The sequence below is a fragment of the Amblyomma maculatum genome, unplaced genomic scaffold, assembly GCF_055883805.1.
Source record: "Amblyomma maculatum isolate TAMU_Amacu unplaced genomic scaffold, ASM5588380v1 scaffold_20, whole genome shotgun sequence".
Classification (NCBI taxonomy): domain Eukaryota; kingdom Metazoa; phylum Arthropoda; class Arachnida; order Ixodida; family Ixodidae; genus Amblyomma; species Amblyomma maculatum.
The window spans coordinates 3,694,196-3,720,777 of record NW_028146745.1 but is presented as its reverse complement, the minus strand read 5'-3'; positions in this window follow the sequence as shown (position 1 = coordinate 3,720,777).

Genomic DNA, 26,582 nt, shown 5'->3' with positions numbered 1-26,582 from the left:
AGGTGAACCTAAAGTTTGTCTAAATGTCCAGGTTTTCTTAAATACGTAAATAAAAAGTTTATTTTGAGTCTGTTGCCTAGGGCAGACTAAGGGCCTATAACAATGTCCATTGTTAAAGTGCCTGAGGAAAGCGTTGCTATGCTATGCTCGTAGTACGCGCGCTCGTCAGCTTACACAGAGACTCAAGCAGGATATGGTGCAGTTTCAACCGAACCACACTTGTCACAAAGTGGACTCTTTATTTGACGAAAACAGTATCGCAAGCTTTGTGTATATGCCCAGTTGAGGCGGAGTCGGTGGTAAAGAATTTCTATTTGGAGAGAAAATTTCGAGGGAGTTGTGATCTTAGATGTGGGTAAACCAAGTAAAGAAATTGATAGTGTTTGTCCGCAATATTCAAATTTGATACTTTGCTTCGGAAGCAAATTTTAGCAACCAACATTGAAGGTGAACCTAAAGTTTGTGTAAATGTCCAAGTTTTCTTAAATACGTAAATAGAAAGTTTATTTCGAGTCTGTTGCCTAGGGCAGGGTAAGGGCCTATAACAATGTCCATTGTTAAAGTGCCTGAGGAAAGCGTTTCTATGCTAAGCTCGTAGTACGCGCGCTCGTCATCTTACACAGACACTCAAGCAGGATATGGTGCACAGTTTCAACCGAACCACACTTGTCACAAAGTGGACTGTTTATTTGACGAAAACAGTATCGCAAGCTTTGTGTATATGCCCAGTTGAGGCGGAGTCGGTGGTAAAGAATTTCTATTTGGAGAGAAAATTTCGAGGGAGTTGTGATCTTAGATGTGGGTAAACCGAGTAAAGAAATTGATAGTGTTTGTCCGCGATATTCAAATGTGATACTTTGCTTCGGAAGCAAATTTTAGCAAGTTGGGATGCATGACATTTCGTGAAGTAGGTCCGATTGTATGTTTGATTTTGGTGGATTTTAAGAGCCTCTTCATCGGCTTTTTCATTGGCTGTATTGCCACAGTGTGGTGGTGTCAACTGAAAGCTTATGCAGTGACCTGCGGTAGTAGCCAAATGATGCAGATTCCCGATGGTAAGGAAAATAGGCTGATGCTTGGTTTTCTTCGGCAGGTTATACATGATTTGCAGAGATGCTCTGGAATAATTGAAGATAACCCATCGGCAGGTGGCCTGACGCAGGGTATTGGAGACAGCTTCATTAATGCCATGGAGCTCACCTGTCGCAGATGATGTCTTCTGCTGCAGCCGCTAAGACAGGACATGGTTTATTGAAGGCACATAAAGGCCACGGGAAGAAGTGTCTTGAATAGTTGTACCGTCGGTAAATATGTGAGCTTAATGTGTATCTACCTTGTCTAAGTCGGCCAGAGCAGCTTGCAAAAGTGCTGCCTGTGGCATGCGGCTTTTCCCATCAACGCCAGTAACATACATATTCACCTTTAGAGACGATAATGTCCATGGGGGAGAGGTGAGTGGTAGTAGATTTCCTGGATGAGTAATAGTAGAGAGGGGCAGTAACTGTACAGTTTGACCTAAGCCAGAGTTACATTGAGTTATGTGGACATGGTTTATAAGTACTTCTACCCTTGAGGGACATGTCGGAGACGGGTGTGCATAGTGTCTTGGGCGGCAATTACATCTAGCGTGTAACATTCTGCTTCTGCAACTGTTCCTGATGCAGCGGATCCCTTTGGGAGGCCAGGAAATATTGCAAGTAGTTGTTCCGCGCTGCTTGAAGAATCATCTGGCTTGTTGGAGGTATTCTTTGAAGCATCGGTAAATGGTAGCGCAACGCTGCTTCAACGAAGGCATTTTCAAGATATACCATCGACCGCCAGTTGCTGCCCCATCATGTTCCCACCATGAATTTAAAGACTTGTACTGCAGTAATACTCTCGTGGCGTTTTTTAATCTGAGGTGCCCAAGAGCGATTACTGTCAATCATAACACCTAAGAAGCGGTGTGATCGTACATATGGTAGTCACTGTCCACCCAGAAAGAGCGGGTATCGAGTCATTCTTTTCCTTGTGAACGCCATAGCCGCACCCTCTTCTGACGATAGACGAAGACCACAGCGGGCCAGATACATTGAGATGTGCAATAATGCTCTCTGAATATGTTTTTGGATAGAATAATGGGAACGTGATGCACTGCAGATGCAAATATTATGCGCAAAAATTGTAATGCGTACTCTATGTGGAAAGTTTCTTGTTATTTGTAAAAGAGCAATATTAAACAGGAGAGGGCTGAGCACAGCTAGCGGAGGTACGCACCTTTTCGTTGCGTGAAAGAGAGTTGCGCCAAGTGAACTGGTGATAAACATTTGCCGCTCTTGCAAATAGCGTCAAATCCAGTTATAAAGCATTCCACCGACGCCAAGGCTGGCCAAGGCTGCCAGAATAGCATGATGAAACAAAGAGTCAAAACCAGCATTTATGTCAAGTAAAACGGCTTTCGGGATGAAACCAGCATGAAGGTACTCTTCAAATGATGAGACAAGTGCAATGACATTATCAGTCGCAGATCTATTTTGGCGAAACCCGTTCATTTCTTGAATATGCTCTTTTCGGCTCTCGAGGAACCAGGTGGCGCGTTTGTAGATCATTCGCTCCATAAGCTTACCTACGCAGCTGAGTGGGGCGATGGGCTGCAAGGATGCGTAACGTGTTGGTTTTGTACAAGATTTCAAAATGGGCACAATTTTCGCAAACATCCATTGTGTGGGGACGTCACCAGACATTAAATAAGAATTGTAATAGTCCAGAAGTCGAAGGCGGGAACTGCGAGGTAGCTTTGCAATTGCGTCATAGGTCACATCATCATGGCCTGGATATTACCGTCAATTAAATTCCGCGATAGCTGATGATAGCTTTTTAAATGTGAAAAGTAAGTCCATCGCTAGCACTGCCGCCTGGGGGATGTCTGACAGACCCTTTGTGGAGTGTGCGGAAGGCCCTTGACCCCGTTGATAGTAGTTTGCAGTATTCCTCTGAGACTTCTTTTGTGGATTTTCGTTCATGCTGAGATAGTGCTGTGAAAGAATGGAGCTGCTGGAGGGGCGAGCACATAGCGCGACAATCCGCCAAATTTTGACTACTGTTTGACGCACATCCAGTGTAGAACACAATTCAAGCTATCTCTGCTGACTGCACTTATCCAGGTATCGTCAAATGTGACGTTGTGCCCGTCAGCAGGTGTAAAGGTCTTCAAGGCTTTTGTGCGCAAAGCTTTAGTTTCAGCTCGCCAGCGAATAGCGGAGAGCCTCTGAAATGTATCTTAAACTTCAGGGGGGCTGTCGTTTTTAGCTGTGATTCGTGTGCTTTCTCTCAGTCATAAAGCCATTGTCGATGATAGTTCCTGATTTCGACTTGTAGGAGTAATTCATCTGCTTGCAGCGTCTCTGTTCCATCCCAGTCTGTAGATTTTAAACATTGCTTGGAGCTGACGGCAAACTTCGCATTGTCCCTAATGCAGCGAGGCTATCAGTTTTCTAGCAACCATATCGTGTTTCACCTATAAAATATGAATTTATTAGCACTGAAGACGACGAAGGACTTGCAGACGATGTTATAGAGCCGTCGACAAGCCCGTTGGCATCGCCGGTGGTCCCGGCCAAACATACAGACAGCACTTCACTGTTATGTGTTGATTACAGGAAACTAAATACGTTACTGCAAAGGGTGTGTACCACTCCCCAGGATTGATTATGTATTTGGCCTACTCCGCGACGGCAATTTCTCCTCTTCCTTAGAGCTGAAAAGCGGATATTGGCAGATAGAGGTGGACGAGCGAGACCGCGAGAAAACGTCTTGCATTACAACCGATGGATCGTACGAATTTAAGGCGCTCCCATTTGGGCCTTGCCCTCCTGCAGCAACGTTACAACGCATTATTGACACCTTTTTAGCTAGTCTGAAGTGGAAGTCTTAGCTTGTGTAACTTGACGACGTAGTGATTTGCTCGTCTACCTTCGATGAACACTTGGAGTAATGCGCTTTATCTTGCAAGTTTTCCAAACTGCGAAACTAACTACCAACCCGGAGAAATATCATTTCTCCTTCGACTAAATCTGTTTTTATGTACTTTAGTCAGTAAACAAGGTGTACTTTCAGACCCCGACAAGACTGCTGCCATCTCCAATTTCCCACAACCAAACGCCAAGAAGGTCCTTCAACGCTTTTTAAGTCCCTGCTTGTGTATTCGATGCTTTTTTCAAGATTTTTATCGCATAACTTAATCATTGACAGCCTTGACTCGAGATGCCACACCCTTTTTTTGGAAACGTGCCCCAGCCGAAGCCTTCAGTGAGTTCCGCTGCCGCATCTAATAGCTCATTTTGGCGCGAAAGCAGTAATTGATACCCACAATTACTTCAGCAACGTGGTCTTCGGGGCGATCCTCATGCAGTGGCTGAGCGATGCCCAGCGACTGGCGGCCTCCACGAGCTGCACAAAAAAATACCTTGGCGTCATCTGGGCTTTCGGTAAGTTCCGACAATAGATCTATGGCAGATCGTTTCGTGTCGTCAGCGATCTCCCCTCGCTATGCCGGCTAGCCACTATAAGACCCTTCTGGCTGGTTGGCCAGGTGAAGCAACGGTTGAAGGAGCACGACATGACGATCTTCTACAAGTCGGGCTAGCAGCACCAAGATGTGGAGTGTATCACGAGCTCCATTTAAATCGGCTTCGCAAGAAGTCACCGAAGATTGCCCTTTTAATTGTGCCATTGCGTATTTCTCATGGCACAGCTTTTAACGCCCCGCGTTAAAGCTGTGCCACGAGGACGCGATTAGATCCCGCGTACTCGTTCCCAAGGACGCGGGATCGAATCACGGCCTCGGCGGCCGCTTTCGATGGAGATGAAAAGCAAGGCGCCCGTGCGCTGTGCGATTTCAGTGCACGTTGAAGAACCCCAGGTGGTAGAAATTTCTGCAGTCGTCCACTACGTCGTCTGTCATAGCCTGAGTCGCTTTTGGACGTTAAACACCAAACAACCAAACCAAACCAAATTATCTGACATTCTTATGGTGAGACACGGTATGGCGGGTGCTTTATTCGGATGCGCAGACCCTGTGGCAGTCATGTAATGGGAGCACAAAGGCGGAATCGGCGGCGGCAGATCTGCAGCTAAGTCGAACACGTCGAGTTGTTTCCAAAGGCCTTCCCTCAATATCCGGGGGTTGGCGGTGGATAGCGATTTGTTTATGATCGACAGGAAGTGGGTATCGTTAAAATTAGGACGTCTAGTTTGGCGAGCAACGCCGTCACTGAACGCTGCAGTTGTCACAGAAAGGCGTTTTTCAAAGTCGGCGAGTTTTGAACGAGACGGCGATAATATTATTTTTTATTTTATCTTTCAAATATAAATGCGGGCCTGTCAAAGTATCAAAAAGTGCGAGTGGCAGAGCCCGGCACTAGAAAGAATATAGGTTATGCACCGAGCAGACAAGTTGAAAAAAAAAAGGATGGGAAGAAAAAAAGGAAAGGGAGCAATAAAGGATGAGAGAAGAAAACTCTTTTCGAAAAGATCGAACGCAAAAATAGAGTCGAAAGGGGAGAAAAAAGATGTAAGAACATAGCAGCAAAACAGAATACCGGAACTAACAACGTAATTACACAATTTTCCTATCTCTTTGCATTAGCGGAAAATATTTATTTTGGTCGTCGGTTAAGAACGGAAGGAGCATAATATTTTTGAAGACGCTCGCAATAGCGGGTTCGTACCCTAGGCACGAGAAAACTACTGTGACTCCGCATAGCTTTCGCACGAACATATGAAGTAGAAAAATTCTTTGACCTCATCTGTTTAACAAATAGTTTCAGAAAATAGATGAGAAAGGTCAGGCATATGTAAAAGTTCAAAAAACGTTACTATCTTCATCTCGCGACCTATACTTTATTACTGATTTAAGCGTCGATTTCAGCATGCCGCTAACCTTCTTTCGTCAAAAGGCACAGCTTAAATAAAAGCAGTAACTACCATACGGTACAACACTGTAGTCTAAGGAGTGTAGAATATGCATGCGAACATAGGATCAAGGGACGCTAAAAGGACATAACATAGGGCAGCAAATACGCAACTTTCCTGAGCTGAGCACCAAAAAAAAGACAAATGGGCATTCCAAGACATGTTGGAATTGAAGAATACTAAGTATTTCATCGCTGACAAAGGCATAATTGACAGACATTTGCATATTGCACAATTTGGGCTGTACAAACAAGTTGACACATGTCTACGTATTCTCTTTAAATATTTGCGAAAAAATACTAATTGTGTCGTTTTATTGTCAGTAATTGTTAAGATATTCCTGACCCATTCGATAACTAACTCGCTTCCAAGTTGAATAAAAATATGGCTATCATATAGTCCTTGTGTCTAGCAACTAAGCGAGTATCATCAGAATATTTAAAAACCTGGCAAAGTTTGCAGACAGAGCTCAAATTATTTAAATATAAATTAAACAAAATGCGTGCAACATTATATCCTCTAGAACCATAGGATTCAATCAGCGGCAGACCACTTGTATATTTACCTAATATAACAAGACGTGAACGATTGGATGGAGAATTAACATGAACAGACAGAAAAGGACATCTACACCCATAATCGCGGAGTTTATCTCAAAACACATCATAACAGAGTCAAATGCCTTAGACACATCCAAAATAAACAGAAGCAAAATCATTATCTTCTGTGCGGCTCATTCAGTTCAGTCGTTCAGTCGTGTCCTACTCTTCGTGACCCTATTGTCCATGTCACGCCACGCTTTCCGGTCTCTCACTATCTTCCTAACATCACATAACTTCATCTGCAGTGCCTCGAGGATGCCATCTAACCATCGCGTTCGCTGCCTACCCCTTCTTCGGCGACCCTCAACCTTTCCCAACATCAAATCTTTCTCCAGCGACTCCTCTCTTCTCATCAGATGACCAAAGTAGCTGAGCTTTAACCTTAGAATTTGACCCTCCAATGAGCAGTCAGGGTTTATGGTCGACAATATTGACTGATTTGATCTTCTGGCAGTGCAAGGAACTCTCAGGAGTCTTCGCCAGCACCACAATTCTTCGGCGGTCAGCCTTTTTCACAGTCCAACTCTCGCATCCATACATCACAACTGGAAAGACCATAGCACGAGTTATACGGATCTTGGTTGGCAGACTAATGTCTCTGCACTTTACTAGGCGGTCAAGGCTAACCATTGCTCTCTTTGCATGAAGCAGGCGTCTCCTAATTTCATGGCTGCAGTCTCCTTCCGAGGTAATCTTGGAGCCCAAGAAGAGAAAATCTGTCACAGCTTCCACTTCTTGTCCCTTGATGCTCCAGGACTTGATAGGGCAAGACGCGATGATCTTTGTCTTTTTAATGTTCAGTTTATACCCAAACTTCTCGCTTTCTTCTTGTACGCACATCAGTGCGGCTCATTAGATCATAGGACTCATCAAGTTCGTTCTGTGTAACGCGACTCTTAATAAAGCCGAACTGATCACCAGAGAACAGGTCTTGAAGTTCAAGAAGACATTATCTGCAGGCCACTCCTATTTGTACTTATTATAACTAGATGTGAACGATTGGATACATAATTAACAAGAGACAGAAAAGGCCTCAAATTCCAAATTGTCGTGGTCATCAGACAACAGATAATGATTAACAGAGTCACACTCTCTTGACACATGAAAGTATAAAGCACTAGCAAATTAATTTTCTGCCTTGCGGCTGTTTAGAAGATCACATGGTTCATAAAGTGCGAACTGATTCCTAGAGAACATGTCATGAGCTTCAAGAAAACTGATCATCAACGTGAAGTGTGTGTTTCTAAAACAAACTCAATGCATAGTAGGATCGAAAAACCACGATGATTTTGAACTTTACTTTTTACTCCATTCTTTTAGATTGGAAAAGCTATCGCCTTCTTCAAGCCTTTAGCTACTACTTTGGTGGAAATTAGGTCATTAATAATCGCGAGCAGAACATGCTTTGATCGTTCAAAATTTGTTATAAGTGTATCAACTGAGATACTGGCGCGCCCTGGAGACGTTCTCTTGCTAAAGCTAGAAAGGATGCAACCAAGATCGTCTAAAACCCCTATATAAACTAAAAGTAGCGCCATCTCCTCTCTCCTCCTCCGGCGGCGCCGCTCCTCCTCTCGCATTTCGACCGTGGCTCCACCTACGGGGTGCGCGACTAGCGCGCGCTCTCCGGAGCAGGCGCCCTTCACAGCCGTCTCGATCAGCGCCGCGCGCGCGCCGATCGAGGCGGCCGTGCGCCGGGTCTCACCAGAGCCTTGCATTTTGTCGCAATGTGTTCAGGTTAAAATATTACTCACTGCTGAAACATAATTACCGAATGTTGACAGGGATTTCCCGCCAGAATAGTTTCAGCTGTGAGTGTCGTACACCACATATACGCGATTTCGGCGTTGGTTCAACTCGCCGTCATCTCCGTGTGTCCGTAGTTCGTCACATTTGGCCACTCAGCGGCATGCTTTATAAAATATGTAACTAGGCAGCGGACAGGAACAATTTTGGAACAGTCTGTGTATGGTTTCTTTGCAGCGTTGACTGGATTGCGAGCTGCTGGTAAACTTGAGAAGTGTGGCAGCAGCTGTCTTCCATGTATTTTCAACTTCAGCTGCAGATCAAATTAACTATAGGCGGCGGAAGCTGCAGTCTGTGTGCAGTCTTTGCAGCTTTGATTGACTTGTGAGCTACCGGTAAACTTGGGGAGGGAGGTAGCAGTTATTTTTTTTTATATTTGGCGTTGAGACGGTGCCGTGTTGAGCTGCCATGGTGTGTCACCATACGTACACGAGTTTAGCGTTGATTTAACTCGCTTTCACCTCCTTGAGTCCGTCAGCCGTTGACAAAAGTGCGCAACATGCTTGAAAAAAAATTAACTAGGCTGCGCAAGCTGCACTCTGTGTGGTTTCTTTGCAGGTTGGACTGAATTGTAAGCTACCGTGAAACTTGAGAAGCGTGGTAGCAGTTTTTTTTTATATTTTGCGCTGAAACGGTTCCGTTTTCAACTGTCAGTGCGTGACACCATTTGTACGCGATGTCTGCGTTGGCTGAACTCTCCTTCAACACCGTGTTTCTATCAGCCGCCGGCTAAAGAGCGCAACATGCTTGCAAAAAAAATTAATAGCCAGCGGGAACGATTTAGTAGCAGTCCGCGTGGCAGCAAAACACACGGCGATATGTGCCGCGCGCGCGCTGCCCGCCCCGCTGGAAAGGAGGAAGCTGCACGCCCAGCAAAAAAAAAAAGCGCGCGCGCGCACGTGACGGCGCTCGGCCAATGAGAGGGTCGAACGACGAAGGAGAGCGCAGGAGAGGAGGCGGGCGGCAAACTTCACATGTTGGCGCTACTTTTAGTTTATTGAGGGGCTTTAAGATCGTCTTGACTGCAAGGTGGCATAAATGCTGATTCAAGCACTGATTGTATGATGTGAGATAGTAGACTGCATGCGTTTGAATACTCAATCAGACCACCAGTGGATGAAGAGCATTAAACTCATCCGAAAGTGTCGGACATAACGCTTTAATTTTGCAGGAAATGGGAGCAGCTAAGTTCTTAGGTTCACAGCAACCTAAGAGGTTAACAACATCTGAGGGCATAACTGGCTTTTCTTTCGACGCCGCAAACATTGCCTGGAAATACTGATCTCTTTTTAAATGGAGTAATGCATTTGCCGTGTGTGTGGGAAGACTTGTTGAGTGCCCTCAATGAAGCGTTCGTAAGCGAACGCCTACGAGACTAAGCCGTTTTCCTTTCTGGAATAGGCGATATAACATCGTTGTTATTGCACGGACAACCAGTCTTTCTTTGCTTTATGATTATAGTTTTCTTACAGCCCTCTAACTACTGGGTGACAATTTCATCAAATGAATCGTAAAGAGAGCTTTCAGAAGTGGGAGTTAGAAACAAATCTCAGTCACACATTTCCTTTGAGGAGTCAAGTATATGTCTGTCAACGACCTCGATTGTGTTAAATTTATTTTGCTTCGTAGCCCTTATCTAGGCTTGCGGAAAAACAAGACAGCCAACGGAGAAATGGCTCGACATTTTCTTCTACGATAAATGAACTGGATTCATCGTGTTCAAGGCGAACGTACACGTGGTGAAATCCCGGCGATGCTGATTTGCTACGAAACATTTCAACGCGCGTGGAAAGGTTGATTGTGGCATCAAAGACGGCATCGGCAAGAGGGTTCAAGAAATTGACAACCAAATGTTTTAGAGTTTTTAGAATGTCAGTATTCATGTCGCCAACCTTGTAAATACAATCCTGCGTAATGTTAGTCTTGCTCAGCACTTCGAAAAAATAGAAAATATTTTGCTTCGGCGGACTGTAAATAGTAACCACCGTTATGTCAAAAAGTCCCTTGTGTGTTGAAAAAGATAGAAGTAGTCGCCCAATCGTCCAAACCAAACTGTCCTTAGCAAAATAAATATACCTTCCCCCTACCCAGATTATAGAGTAAAGCAAAAACTATTGTATTTTAAAATCAAAAATTGATGCGAATGGTTATGTGAAATGTTAATATCGGTCAAAACGAAAGCCTCAATAGAACCATTTATTATTCTCACGTAGCGGTGGCAAGCCCGGTAATCATAAACGAAGACATTGGCGTTTCACATCAATGAAACTTAATTGGACCGACTTACGCCCACAAAAGAACCAAGTGGGTTGTCGGAGGAAATAATAGCAATCGTGCTCGTCGGTCGTTGAACTGAGAATGCCGGTTACACGCGTCACTGCTCGATTTAAAGGCCACCAAGAAGGATCGAGATAATACCTCTAACGGCGACTAGCACAACCTGGAACATTTCATATGTCTACGCGAGTGGCCGCAATTTTGAGGAACATAGCGGAGCATCTTGTGCGACTAACAAACTGATAAAGCTGCGTCTCTCGACAACGAGCATGAACAAAAGGAAAATACAGAATCCATCTTCGCGCTAGACTCACTGTGATATGGCAGCATGCCTGTGGCTGTCCAAAAAGTACAAATAAAAATTTGAATAGAACGCGGCATTACCCCCTCAAAAAGGCATCATCTCGATGCTTGAAAAAAATAAACACAAAGATAAAATACGCGTAAGTAAAAGAACTGTGGCCTTTAGCTCGCCTAATAGTACTTTAGGCGCACAACATGGACGAATTTTTGGGCGCGTCCTACACCCTTGGGTTGATCGTACCGTCGGGGATGACTTAAACATTAAGCGGTCCGATGCGCCGAATCAATTTTTATGAGACGTAGTATGGCCGCAAAAGGTTTTCACTGAGTCCACGGCGGCCTACCAGCGTCCAAACACACACACTTGCTCAAGTAGCTCTTCGTCAATAAACCGCCATCACCCCAATATTGGGAGAAACCAGACCCAATATTGGGCCAATATTGGTGTTTTATTCGGGCGCTTACTGTGCCAAGATTCATTCCAATCAACTAGACTGCCTTTTGTACAATGGCCACCAATGGCAGACAGGCTTATTATTGGCATGCAGCCGCACTCAACGGCTACACAATATCTTCCACCCAAGCATACCCACTGGCTCCTATATAACGTCCAACGAGCCACTCTCATTGGCTATCCAATACCTACAAGCAAGCTTATTTACTGGCTTTTAATAACTGATATCCAGCTAGGCTCGTCGGCTGCCCAGCATCGCCAACTCAAGCTTTTACTCTCGATTTGCATCATTGGCATCCAAGCAATTCATTATTGTGTAATGTGTTTTTTTTATGAATATTTATTTCATGGGGGTTATGGCGCACAGGCAGCTAAGGCCATGATGTGCGAAACAAGGGATTGAATTTGGTTTTTTGCAGGTATTTTACATGCAGGTAATAATATATATACAGCATCCTGAAAGTATACATGCATTCACAAAAAAGCCTGAATTGTTCGTGTCATGGATATTTATTATGTGCGCATGTGGTAAATAGTGAAAAAAAACAATAAGAAGAATTCTTTTAGACTTTCAGCACTTCACCTCTGGTTGGGTTCATTGACAAGGTGTTGACAGATCCCAGGTTGTAGGAAGATGCCGCAATAAATGCAGCTTCAGGCGTCTGCCAAGCCAGCATCTCTAGCATGCGCCTTTTGCTCTTGGTTATAAGAACAGCAGCTTTCAGCAGCCCTCGCTGATGTATGCTCGAGCAGCTTGCATGTTATCACCTTCCTTTGATACAAACATCTGCAAGCGAAAACAAAAAATAGCGAAAACTTTATGCAGAATTGTGTTTTTTAGTACAGCTTGGGCGAACTGTTCATGAGCAGTAAGATTTGCCACTGCTACAAAATTAGCTTGCCCAAGTCAGTGTGCTGAAATTGGAATTCATGAACAATGCATATTTTGCTTTGGTGCAATGGAGTTGAAGCAAAAGCTTTTCTTACACTCGGTGTACATAAACAGCAGATAGACACATTCTGTTAATCTTAATTATCAGGTGCCAATGACTGACAAAATGATTAGTTTCCAGTTAATACGCCGCACTGCATAAAAAATAGATATCTTACCGGTCGTCCAGCACAGCCGTGCATGCGACGTCAAACGAAGCAGCCCAAGAGGAAATTGGCACGCAGAGGTTTGTCATAGTGATCCCGAGCCTTTACTCCTGCAGGGAAGTGTAGCAACATGGGAGGGAAATAAAGCAACCAATTCTCCCAAACACCTACACTGTTACGAACATATATCTTAAAAAAGAGTCAGTGGTACTCATACTGAGCTGCAGACCGTTCCGCGAGACAGGACGAGGCATGTCATGGTTCTAATGTTTATTCTCAGAGCGCGACCGGAGCTGCAGCAGACAGCCCGCGAGGCGCGCACCTGCGCTGCTAGAGAGAAAAAGGAATATCGAAGAGAGAGAGTGCGCCGGCTCCAGTCGTGAGAGCGCGGCAGCGCTGTCCACATGGTTTCATATTGTCACTTGGTTGTCATCGACCTTGTCACCATCACGTGACAATATATTACACCGAGAGTTGGAGTTCCGCCGGGGTTGACTGGTCGCTGATCAGGCTTCGAAACGAAAAATGCGTACGCTGCCACGGCGAAGGCTGGCGTCGCTGCGTCGCAAATAGCCGCCTGGCAAAGACTGCTAGAAAATCGTACCGTCTTTGCCAAAAGTAACCAGGCTGCCCGATTTGCTCCTTAGCCCTGTAGTTAAGCGTTTTACAGGACATGCCAAATTATTATTCAACTGTGCGGAAAAAAGCGCATCACTCTTACCTGTAAAAGCCATTTTTTGCCTTTTGAAATAGATCAAGGGCTCCAAACTCGGTTGAAAAGGAATCCTAAGAGCCAGGCTACTTTTGGCAAAGGCGGTACGTTTTTTATAAACTGTTAGAGAAAACGAACGTAATTTCTAGATTGCAATACCCTTCATCTGCTTGCAATGTGTTTCGATAATATTCCTAAAAACATGGAGAATCTTCCCAGAATACTGCATACGAACAAGCATTTAAACGCGTGGTGTTAAGCCCAATTTGAAAAAATATTCAAACGCAGGTCATGAGAATTATACACGAGCTTATACAGCTTTCGAACAAAAATGACTTCTTTGAAGAGCAGCATTGCCAGGCAACAATTATTTTATGACAAATATTTCGGTGGTGAGCACGCATTCATGTTTTTTGTTTCTGTAAAACAAAAAATTCATTGACACATTTCCAGTCTCCGACCGCGGGGTTTTTATTCTTCAAGCTTCAATACTTTCTCTTTAAATTATTTACCAGGAAGCTTAAATCCGAACTAGTAACAGCTGCCACAGCAAGTACACACTTGTAGTAAAAAGTTGGCAGCATGCAATTCTGTTGAATTTATATACATTTCATTCCAGAACATCTGAGAAAGCTAGATTTTTTTCTCTGCCTGGCAAAAGTTGAGAGCGTATAGAAAATGATGCTTTTATTTTTTTATATGGGGGATCTACCTTTTGCCTATAAGCTATGCTGCATCAACAGCCTAAAGGGTTCGTCTCTTGCTGAAGAAGTCAAAGCAGATCACGCTGGCACATAGGAATCAAGTGCAAGTTTATGTCTCGTATAAATTACAACACAAAATATGCTGCAGCTAGCCCATCTTCAGCGCTACAAGACTACCTACGGCGGATTGTCGGCGCTGGCGCCTTCTTGAGCAGTCAGCTAGCATACATGGCGAAACGGTGCAGCATTTGCTTTTACTAGCATAATCTCTTCGACCTGTTTTCCAGAATTTCATCTTTTCTTTCACTACGCAAATGAAATAATGCATAAATAAAGCATTTATGTATCTACTTCCAGTTATGCACAAAAGTTTTCAGGATGCGGATGTAAAGCCTCTTCGCAATAAATTAAGCCGGACTGACATCCTATAGTATATATGGTTTTGAAGGTGCTACCTTTTACTGGCCTACTACATATTGCAGAAGTGTATATGCTTGTATACTGTGCTGTATTGTGATTTTATGCGCAGGAAGCGACCATTGCCAGCTCAAAAAAAATTATGTGTCTGTTTTGTTGCGATTTCATCAAGGGCGACGAAGTATTCTTAATACTTTGATGCATGTGTGGCCTCACGCATCACACTGAAGATGTATAGAATGAATGGTAGGGCTTGTAACTGCTGCGCGTTCCACCTCTGTACTAAACTTCGCAGTTGAGTACAGCGCAACAGTCGGGCATTTCTAAGCGCTTCTTAGACGGCATAAGCCACGCGTCCGACTCGACAGAATCATTGCACGAAACATGCCCTGCTTGCATGCGTAGTGACACCCAATCTTTCATTGCAGAGTTTTCTAAATGTTTTGCTTAAATAATCTCTGTCTTTATCGCATGGCATGGGGTTGTCAAGAAAATGAAGCCTTACGCCGGCAGGGGTTCAGCCCCCAGAGCAGCGGGGGAGGAACGTATACCAACTGTGCCCTTACCGTCTACGCCATTTTTCTTGAATAAAAGTTCTCTACTACTGTTACTATATAGTTGACGATGTATAAAATATACTTGAAAGCCATAGCGGAGGACATGACAGTATTGTTTGGGACGTTAAAAATATATCAAGATATACAGGTTGAAAATCGATTGTTAATCTCTGCAAGCCAATTCCGGCCAACCGATGTCATGTTATGTGCAATTTATTTCCAGCTATCAAAACTCAGTGGACTACATCGACCACTATAGCGCAGTCATATTCATTGTTGTAAAGTCCCCAAAACTGGCGGGGCTACATCGACCCCTACATGTCAAAATGTATTCAATGTAGATAAGCTAGCTATACTAACAGGATCAGGTTAATCAATGCATACAACGATGCGTGCAATGTTGGCGAGCCATCGCAACTGCCCATAAAATATCGACCGCTATAACCTGTGATGGATACAATATTAGGAAACCATCTCAACCAGCAGTAAAATATTGACCCTCATATGGCAGTAAATATTTCGAGTTGACAGGCCATCATTGATGGCAAGAGAATATTGATTAACATATGCAAAAATGTATAGTATATTGGCAAGCCATTAGACTTCGTCAGGCAACGTCGACCACTGTATTTGCAGATATACAATATTGGGAAGCCAAGATGACTGGCGGGAGGATGCTGACCAATGTATGCCAAAATACATTCGATGCTGACAAGCAATCAATACTGGCATTGCAATATACACCAATGTATGCCATGATAGGTGCAATGCTGGACAGTCGCCACAGCTCATTGGGCAATATGGCCCGCTAGAACCACAAGTATACATTGTTGGGAAGCCACTAAGGCCGGTGGGATAACATTGACCAACATATGCTATGATATATTAAATGTCGACAAGCGAGCTCTACTGGCAGGGCAGTATTTGCCGTTGTATGCCATCATCGACCATTTTATCTGTAGATATACACAATGTTGGGGAGCCGTCACGATTGGCAGGGCAATATTGGCCATTCTATTCCACGATATATTCCATGTTAACAAGCCGCCAATACTGGCTGGACAATATTTACCAATGCATGCCATATGTTCAATGTAGGCCAGTGCCCACCAATCGCTGGGCAATATCGGCCACTTGGACTGAAGATGCATACGATGTTTGCAGAGCCGCTAACACTGGCGGGATGATGTTCACCAATGAATACCAAGCTATCTTCAATATTGACAAACCATATATACTGGCAGGAAATGATTCACCAATTTATCCCATGATTCGTGAATAATGGGTAATACATTGCCAATGGATGAGTAATATTGTTCATCATATATTATTATGCATACAATGTTGGCAAGCAATTCAATACGCAAGGTCATTTTTGCCCATTGATTGCCCATGACTGCCAATCTTGGGGGAACATGTATATCACTGGTCCAAGAGTGGTAAATGTTAGCACATGGCTGTACCATTATTGGTAGCGCATTGGCAACGCCGGGCTACTGGTGGACCAGACGTCGCCAATCAATTTCTAATATCGGGCCAGTTGCCTCTGCTACGTGGGTGGTCTTCCGGCCTGTGATCTCTCGGTTCAGATAGCACGCAAGTCTGGGCCAGTTTTGTCAGTGAGTCGGATCATCAGCTCCTTGTAGGCCCAGCAATGCCATCCTATCGCTGATAATGGTTGTGCCATTCCATACCATGGCTAACATTGGCCCTCAGGATTACATTGGTAAACAATATTTGCAGCGCCTGTGTAAAAATATAGCACCTATATCAATGTTGCCATTATATTGGGTTTGCTATAATGGGCCTGGATATGCGGTGTATCACCGGCGCTGCCGTTTTATAAGATTAGCTATAACGGTAGCGCTAGCCATCAGTCCACTGACGTAAGCCAATATATGCCATATATTGGACGATACTGTCAGCTCTGTTACAATGGCCCGGTTATGTCAAATATTCATTGGCATACCTTACTAATCACTGGAATGGGCATAGCCATTTCAAAAAGATGGCTATATTGAACAGCTGTAGCCTTTACTCCACTGACGGTGGCCAATATATGGCCTATGTTGGACAATACTGTCAGCTCTGTTACCATGTCCCGCCAATGTCAGGTGCACTGGATTGCACTTTCATCAGCATTTTCTCGTCTATTCCGGCTACTGGTTGATATTAAATACAAATTATCATGTGGCTGGAAATATTCTGTGGGCCCCATAATAAAGTGCTTTTGTGGTTGGAAGGCTCATTTAATTATTTGAATTCGTTAACTGCGCTGTTGTAACCAAAGTGTTCAGTTATCTTCGTAATTTTCAATGCTTCAAAAATCTTGTGTTCAATTATAGTTCGGCGGAGCTGGTCGCCGTCGTGTTTGTTTTATTTCCGCCTAAATATTGATGTTGCTTGGGTCGACACGTGTTCTTTTACACAAAGACCTCCATTGACTTAAACTAGCACTGTAATCTATACACATGTATACTGTTACGAATTTGAATGAGACCGATGATCGGGAGATGGCGTCAAATATCAAGTTCGGCATCGGTCGCCGGTCGCCGGTCTGATAGGTCGGCGAGGGTTTTCTCCGCCCCGACCGGGAGATTAGAAATAATCAAAATTACCTGCTATATATTGTGCACAGGCAACGGTTGCTATTTTTTTGTTCTCTTCGGTGACGGTCTAGGTTCTTCCGTGGCTGCTTCCGTGGCGATTCCTGCTGCTCTAGATGAAGAAAATTCCAAACGTTTTAGCGAATTTGTTTGCCACCGAGTGTATCAGTTTTAACAACAGTGGCTTGAGACGATTCAGAGGACCCGCATGCAATGCGATGCAGTTAATGAGCGATAAGCGTCGGCCTATTAATACTCGTATGTGACCTAGATCGACTATGGCGAGTGCGTTTTCATCGAAAAAATAAACTAGGCCTTTTAAGCTATACAAATACGAAGCGTCGCGGCACATACTTTCGCTAAACCGATTTAACATTGGCTATCTAAATAAAAGCTGGTATATTGAGCGATAAATGTCGGTCCACACATGCACATTCTCACATATGACAAATCATATCGATGCTTCCTGCTTCATTACAGCTCTAAGAAGTATTAACAAAAAATAAAAATGGAGAGAAAACACTTTACATACAATCACAATATGAATAATAATAACGTTATGCTGAAAAATTAACTTGGTTACAGTTTCACTTTTCTTCATCGCTACATTCGCACATTTTTTTTAAGCGTCCGCTCTTGCTACGACGCAACGCGCACTTCTGTCCCAGTCCAGTGATCGCACGCACTGGCGCCGAAATATGGACGCTGTGTTCGCTTCTTACTAGGTCCATTGAAAACATTACAAAGGAAGACAAATATGGAGGCACGGCGCCAGCAACAGCGGCGCCGACTTGCCCGAGTGGATTCGCTCTGCAGGTGGGGTTGTCGGGCTACATCCTGCGCATTTCAATTCAAGGAGCAGGCCTATGATGCTTCACGTGCGGTTCAAGGTGCACATGGCCGCCGACCTTGCGGTAATTGCCGCCGCAGTGCTTCAACCGTTATACTTAAAGCCGCTATTTCTTTCATATACCTACTTCATATAAGTAGAGCTCGCGTAACTTACGTCTTAGGCTTTGCAAACGAGTAGACTATCATATACGTGTATAATCAAAAGTACGACTGCAATTACCGCGGCACATTAATCACTGATAGAATATCGCACACACGCAGTACTGGTAAATGCTCAATGATTATCTTGAAACACTCATTCGGAAAACAAATACGCCAGCTATTTGCTAAACAAGCCACGAATATTCAGATCACTGCAGTGGCAAAAATGTTCGCAGAGCCAGCTAGAGTCACCCGCGGCACGGCGGCGAGCCGGCTTCCACAATTTGCAAGAACTTGAGAAGCGAAATATATCCGCGTGCGGCTTTTTCACACTGAATTTCATATGAACACAAAAGAGCTTCGTGTAGCAGCCAGTACCAGAAAAGCAGCTCAGCAGAACATTTGATTCGACGGCATGCCAAGTGCATGAGTAGCATAATTTTAGAATTTCTAGTTTCTTTTCTTTTTTTTCACAAGTGCGAAAAAAAGGTGCTTGTAACTTTTCTCCGCTTTTCTTCACCAGCCCATTTCGCGAGTCCGTCGTCGTTCACTGCACTACAATGCTTGCGCTACATATGGCAAGAAGGAGTAACTGTGGAATTCAAAAATTAAATAAAGCCGTCGTTGTTTTACAATAAAGCTTACTTCGGTATTAAAGCTAATTTATTCGCTATATCTGTAGTGGAACAGTTGCAGGCTTTCGCGGGGAAGGTAGTTTTATTTACAAATATTGTGTATGGAGAGAAGACATGCACACGTAAACTCACTAAAGACTTCTTTCAAACATTTGTGGGCTTTTATAACAGGTTGCGCAGAGAAATGTGCTTTCACTGCATTTTCTTGGGCAATAAAATATACGCATGAAGCTAAACTGTGAGAAAGAAACAAGCGCCTATATAATAAATCGTGCCAACAAATGACTAATCTAGCAGGTAGAATAATGCTGACGGTGCGGATATACAACTGGTTGTTTATGAGAGAAAATGTAATCATCCTCTGCAACTAGCACATAAGGAGGTGGCAAGTCGTAGTACTGAGATGCTTAGCTCAATAATTTTCAACAAACTTGCTTTAAATCATCATTTCAGGGTGATTGAAATATTTCGCTCGATTGAGCACCATTGTAAGAAAGCATTTTCGCTGGTATGCTACAAGTAAGCAAAATACTCGTAGTAGAACACAGCATTCACAAAATACAACTTGATCAGGTGTGGGTATTTTAAACGGAACAGCTAGGCGTCTCTCCAAAGTGACGATGCGCTTCGCAGCTGGCACAGAGCACTACATATATAAGCAGCCGTAGCAGCGCATCGTTCAAGAATGGTTAATGTCCTACCATCTAGGAAACACTTGCTAAACAGAAGGTACAGAACCAAGGCCACAGATCTGCTCAAAAAGCGATTATTACGAAGCTCGGAGGACGGCGCCACAATCACATAGCCGGCATGACAGCAACAGTTATCATTTGGCTTCAAAGAGGGTGCTCCGTTGTTTTGACCATCCAGTTAACAGTTGACAGCCGTGTGGTGCGGACGCGTGTTCCGTCGCTCCTCCGATTGCACATGGCCACCGGAAACGGACGGACTGGCGACTGCGGGAGCTTCCGAAGAGTGAAATAGATAAGTTCTTTCTAGTATTAACTTTATTTCGCTTTCAGCTAGTTAGGTTAGGTGCAGCCTAAAGATTAGATTTTAGATCTTTGTCCTAGCGGCTTGGTTTTTCGTGCCTGCAGCTAGGTTTTCTCCTGCATTCATTATTTAACTATTTTGTTTAGATAAATCGTTTTTTTTTTCTAGGCTATTTGCATTCGCAGAATTGATTTTAATGCATGTTTGCTAGTTGTTTCTTGTGTCTTCTTTTGGCATTTTGTATATTCTGAGAATTCGTAATATTGTGGAAGATGAAGCGCCACACAGTGCTCACACTATTTTAGAAAAACCTCCCCGGTCAACTATCGCTTCTCCCCTGTTTACCCTCCTCCGGACAGTTGTTACCTTGTCACTAGAGTTGTCAACGTTTCACGTATGAAGCCTTTTATTCGGCGCAATGCTGCGGACTAATTGCTGCCAGGCTGGCCGATTCAACTGCGCGGGCGAAATAGTGCGAGCCCTGTGTGACGCTTCCGCTTCATCTTCCACAAGGCTGAACGTGCTGCTTCATCTTCATCCTGCTCCCTCTTGTAGATACCCATCGTCATCGCGGAGTAAGTTAGTAAGTTTGGCTGCAGTGTGCGACCAAGGCTTCAGGTCTGCAATAAAACCTGATCCCCCAAGTCCGACCTTCGCGTTACCTTACACGTGGTGGAGGTGCTGGGTGGTATGTCGGCGCCGCGGTTGGTGGTGCCAATGCGGCGACATGAGCAATGGTAGGCGCCGGTGGCGTAGGCGCTCCTACTGCAATATTTATAGTTCAGTCGATACATGCTTAAGATGTCCAATCAAAAGAAAGTAAAGTGTACACAGTGTGAGGTGCAGGTTAATATCAAGGAAACGCGCTTTGACTTTGTATGTGAAGCGGAAGGCCGCAACTGTTTGTGTCGGTATTGCGTACGGAGTGCGCGCCTAGATAGATTTGATCACGAAAGGGGCAGTTTAGTGTCTCGTGTGGATGATTTAGAAAATGAAGAACGTTTGTTAAGGGCAGAAAATCAGAAACTGCTTGGACAGCTTCCTCAAATGGAAAAGAAATGGCCGGCTTTATCCTTGGAACCAACGAGGACAAACATTCCAGCGCGGGCCGCGTGGCTTGGACCAGCACTGGCATGGAAGGCGTAAGCAAAGTAGGTCCGGCGGATTTTATCCTTGGAACCAACGAGGACGAAAATTCCAGTGCGGGCAACGTGGCTAGGACCAGCACTGGGATGCAAGGCATAAGCAAAATAGGTCAGGCGGATTCGAACCGACAGAGTTATTTAGAAGCAGCTACTGAGAAGCCGAAAAAAGGAAGAAGTAAGAAAGCATGAAAATCCCAGAGAGAAGGACAGAGATAACCGAAAGCAAGAGCCAACAGTCGGGAGAGGGAGAGAAAAGGCCCAGGTGCTTATCGCCGGAGATTCTAACATAAACAGGTACAAGCGAGATATCTTGGAACGTGTAAGGGGTGATAAGAGAGTGCTGGTTGAAACCTTCCCAGGGAGAACAATGAAGGCAGTGCTAAAAGAGGGTAAAATAGGCCGTTGAAGAATTCCGCAGAGCGCATTATGGTGAAAGTAGCCGCGTGGCTAAACGATGTCCTAAATGGTGACGCTGCAGGAGTGGTGGAAAGTTTAGCTAAGGGAGTTGACGAGATCAGGGAGATAGCACAGCAGACGCAGATAGTTGTATGCACAGTGCCGGAGGTGCTAGGATTGAACGGAAAGCTGGAAAAGGACGTGGTGACAGTTAATCAGGACATAAGAAAGTTAAGCCTGGAGAAGTGTTTCGAAGTGGTTGAGGTTAACAGGGAGGTGCATAAAGCAGGTTTTGGTAGGGCTTTTCGGCGAGATGGCATTCATTTCAACAGAAGGCTGGGAGCAGAGATCGGCTGTAGCTTTTTTAGAAGGTCCGCGAGGACTCCGTGCACAGAGGTAGCTAGAAGTGAAACAGAAGAAAGTGTAGTAACGGAGGCTGAGCCCCAAAAAATGGGAGGAGTCGAGAAAGGAAAGTACAAACAAAAATTTATCACTAGGATCAACTACATAAACATGCAAGGAGGTAGAAAAAGAGCGAAATGGCTAGAGATAGAACAGCAGTTGAAGGATGACAAGATAGGTGTGTACGCTCTTTGCGAGACTCATCTCAGGGATCTAAAGATCTGCCGTTTATAGAAGGCTACGTCTGGGAAGGGTGCAACAGAACGACCACGGAAAAAAAAGGGTGGAGGGGTAGGTATGTTGATACACCAGGGAACATATCTGGGTATCAGGAACAATTGCCGGCATGAGGACATGGCTAGGGGTAGTTTATTTAGGAACAGGACACCAATGCAGGCAAGAAAACAAGGATCTTTTTGAGTGTCTCAGTGACGATGTTAGCCAGTTTGGAGACGGGGCCAATAGTATTCTGCTAGGGGACATGAACGGCCAAATCGACGATCTGGATGGATACATGGATTGTTACGGGAAGCTAATGTTAGATTTTTGTGAGCGACACGATCTAGTTATAGTAAATATAGAAACAAAATGTGAAAGCCAAATCAGGTGGAAAATCCGCAATAGGCAGACGACCATTGACTTCTGTCTAATGTCGAAGGAAATTTATAGCAAGGTCACAAAAATGGAAATAGACGAAGAAGGGGACTATAGTCTGAGAAGTGATCATAAACGTATTAGTCTGAAGATTGGGCCCTTGATATAAAGAGAGATGGAACTTAGACAAAAAGTAAACGCAAAAATAAATGACGATAAAATAGCGCTGATAGCAGCAGACATAGAAAAAGCAATAGAGAAAAGCCCCATGGATGACTGAGATTATGAACAGGTAGAACTACTCATAAGGAGGAAAATTAAGGAGATTAAAGTAGCAAACCGCTGTAATGGAAAGAGGAAGCCACGCAGCTGGCGGAATAAGGAAATCAGGGAAGCTATTGAACAACGACGGGCTGCTTCAAGGGAACACCGAGTGGCAAAGAAAGCACAGGTATCTCAGGAGGAAATCGACCAAAAATGGAAATCATATCGACAAAAAAAAAAGCCTATGTTACAGGTCCTCGTACAAAGTAAACTAAGGCAGTCCACCGATCGCTGGATGGCTGACATACACGATGCCTCTAGAGGCGGAGCAAGAAAATTCTGGAACCATATAAGCTGGCTAGGGAAGAAGAATCAAAGATAGCAGGATCGGATTCAAGATAACGAGGGAAGTTTTTAAAGGGAGACAACGGAGTGAACTATACATTACATCAGTTATAGCCGACCAAGATACTTTGTTGGGCGAGTTGGTTATATTTATAATGAATCAGTTATAGCCGAGTCATTTAAGAGCGACGATAGGGTAATCTCCGCAAATCGTGAAGCAACACAAGTTAGCAGAATACAAAGCAGCTTAGAACTGACCAATCTAACCTGGAAAAAGGCAGAAAAAAATATTCCTAAAAACACATTTACAGGAATAGATGTAATTCCGATCAAGCTGATTAATGCACTTGATCCAAAAAGTAAAGAAAAGCTCTGGAAAGAGTCATAACGAATAAGCAAATTCCAGACGTCTGGCGGCAGAGTAAAATGAATTTGATTTATAAAGGGAAAGTAGAAAGGATGCACATCAAATCCTACAGACCGATTACCCTAACATCTGTTATGTTAGGGTAATCCATGCATGCGGTGAAATTAAAGGTGCAAGCATGGGTAGAAAGTAACAAGATACTCGGAGAACTTCAGAACGGCTTTAGAAATGGTAGGCGCTTAGATGATAGCCTGTTCGTGTTTGCCCAATGCATTGAAATATCTAGAGTGGAAATTAAACCTTTGTATTTGGCCTTCCTGGACGTAAACGGGGCGCACGACAACGTAAACAGGGATCTCCTGTGGAACATATTAAAAGAAGAAGATATCGGTTATGAGATAATAGAGTTTCTACAGGAAATATACCGGGATAACAAAGTAGAAATTACATGGGAAGGAATAAGAAGTGCGGAAGATGTCGAAATATGCAAAGGATTAAGACAAGGCTGTCCTCTATCACCGCTGCTGTTCATGCTTTATATGATAAAAATGGAACGGAGGATACAAGACACTAACCTAGGTTATAACCTGTCATCTAGGTTAGATGGAAAGGCGGTAGAGCAGTGCCTCCCCGGATTGATATATGCAGACGATATTGTGCTGCTAGCTGAGAATCTGGAAGAATTGCAAACTCTAGTTAAGTATTGCGGATACGAAGGGAACGCTCTAGGCTTCAGTTTTAGCGCAGTTAAGTTGGGTAAGATGATTTTCAACGGCTCAACTGTTCAGGGTCTTAAAATACAAGGCCATGAAATACGCAGACTAGCAGAATATACATACCTGGGGGTATGGGTAAACGATGAATTGGCATACATTGGAAAGCATGAGCAATCACTTAAGGCCAAAGGGCGAAGGAATGCCGGGATAATTAAGAATAGGGCATTGTGGGGATACAACAGGTATGAGGTTTTGAGGGGTATTTGGAAAGGATGTATGGTGCCCGGACTTACTTTCGGAAATGCGGTTTTGTGCCTAAAATGAGAGGTACAGTCGACATTAAAAATAAACCAGAGAGCCGTTGGATGATTAGCGCTAAGTGCCCACGGCAAAACCACAAATGAGGCGGTACTGGGGATATGGGCTGGGCATCTTTCGAAGTACGGGAAGCTCAGAGTAAAATATTATCTGAGTAACGCCTGAGGAAACTGGACAGTAACAGATGGGCAGCTAAAGTATTTAAATACCTGTACTTAAAAAGCGCTGATTCTCAATGGAGGAAAAGAACTAGGAAACTAACTAGTAAGTATGCTAGTCACAAGGACGGAGAAATAAAGAGCATTAAGCAAAAGGAGAAAAACACAGAAGGTAAAAATTGGATCAATTCAATGGAAAAGAAACAGTGTGTGGAATTATACCAAAAGTGGTAAATGCAGGTCAGGAAGGAAGCTTTCTTTGATAACTCAAAAGGCAGTGCCCTACTTTTTGAAGCTACATCAGGGTGCCTTAGAACACGCAGCTACAAAAAGAAATTTAACAATGAAGATGACGCATGTGCTGTATGAGGTAACTCCAGTGAAACAATTGACCATATTATTCTCGAATGTAATGGTATCCATCCGGAAGTTGATACAGGCGCAATCACTGTTCCTGAAGCTCTGGGGTTTAAAGATACCAATGGCTGGGTGAGCAAACCATCGGTGGAAACCAGCAAAAAACGACTGAAAGATTGGTGGCTTAAAAGCAGAGAAGTGACAAAATGTTAGTGATGTAGAAACAAAAATTTAATAAATTGAATGATGGTTTAGTTAACCAATCTATATCAATAATTAAGATATAGGGAGAAAAATGAGCATGACAGCTACTGCTAACGGGGTGTTTCAAAGCGGACGTACCTATATTCCATCCATCTATCTATCCAACTTCCGCTCGGCTAAGCGTTCGGTGGCACCGCCCACGGAAACTACTTGTGTCTTCAAGAAATATTCCATATAAGTTTTCAAAAACTGTATTGCGATTTTGTAAAGCCTTTGTGTATATTGGAGCGAAATATTAGCCTCATAGATTGAGCATTTTTTAAATTACAAGCATTGCCTTGCATTTCATTGTTGCTGCAGGATGCGCAAGCCATGTGCTAAGGATATCTGTCTTCTTTCAGCATCTTTATCATGTTGTTAACTTTTCAAAAGCGGTTCTCAAGTGTCCATCACTCGATTCCGATCATTTTGCAGGTTATTTCAAGTTAAACCATTACAGCTTTGTTGAGTTGCTACTAATTTCCTAAAGTAAACGACTAACTGGCATCGTAGCCCTAAAAGCCAACTTCGGATATTCACGGCGTAGAGCCGTCACGGGGCTCGGTCGCTCGGGATCCCTCGGGGTATTTCGGGCTCAGGTGGAGTCGGCGGAGGCCGGGCAAAAGCATATTTTCTCCTGTCGGTTGGGCTGGGCCGGGAACCCCGATTCCGAGCTGATGCAACTTTTGCGCAGACCCAGCTCTGGTGCGATAAAGCGCTAACCGCATGAGTCGAGTCGCAGCACGTTGCGCGGTGGGCGGCGGATCGCCAAAGCATTGCCGCTCGTCGCTGTCACCTAGTGTTAGGGTTTTTAGAAAATTTTTCATTTCGCACGGAACCAGCTCGCGAGGCAGCCAATCTCAAAAGGCTTTGGGGTACTCCCCTTCGTTCATTTTTTTTTTTTGCATGCGAAGTTTATATCCCTAGTCTGGTATTAGTGGAGAACTTGCAGACGGTAATTTTGTCTTATCCGTGCAAATATGAGCACATCGAGAAGGTTTAGTAAAAGCTTGGTAGGGTAGTAATGAAAAAAAAAAACTGCTAGTGTTGCTAGATATTGCTAATTTCCGAAAGATGCAGGAGAACGTCGCTGCTTGCAGTTATATCTGCATCGCAGTTTAGGGCGCACCGCTGCGTTGAGACCTTTTTTGCGACGCGACGCGTTTCG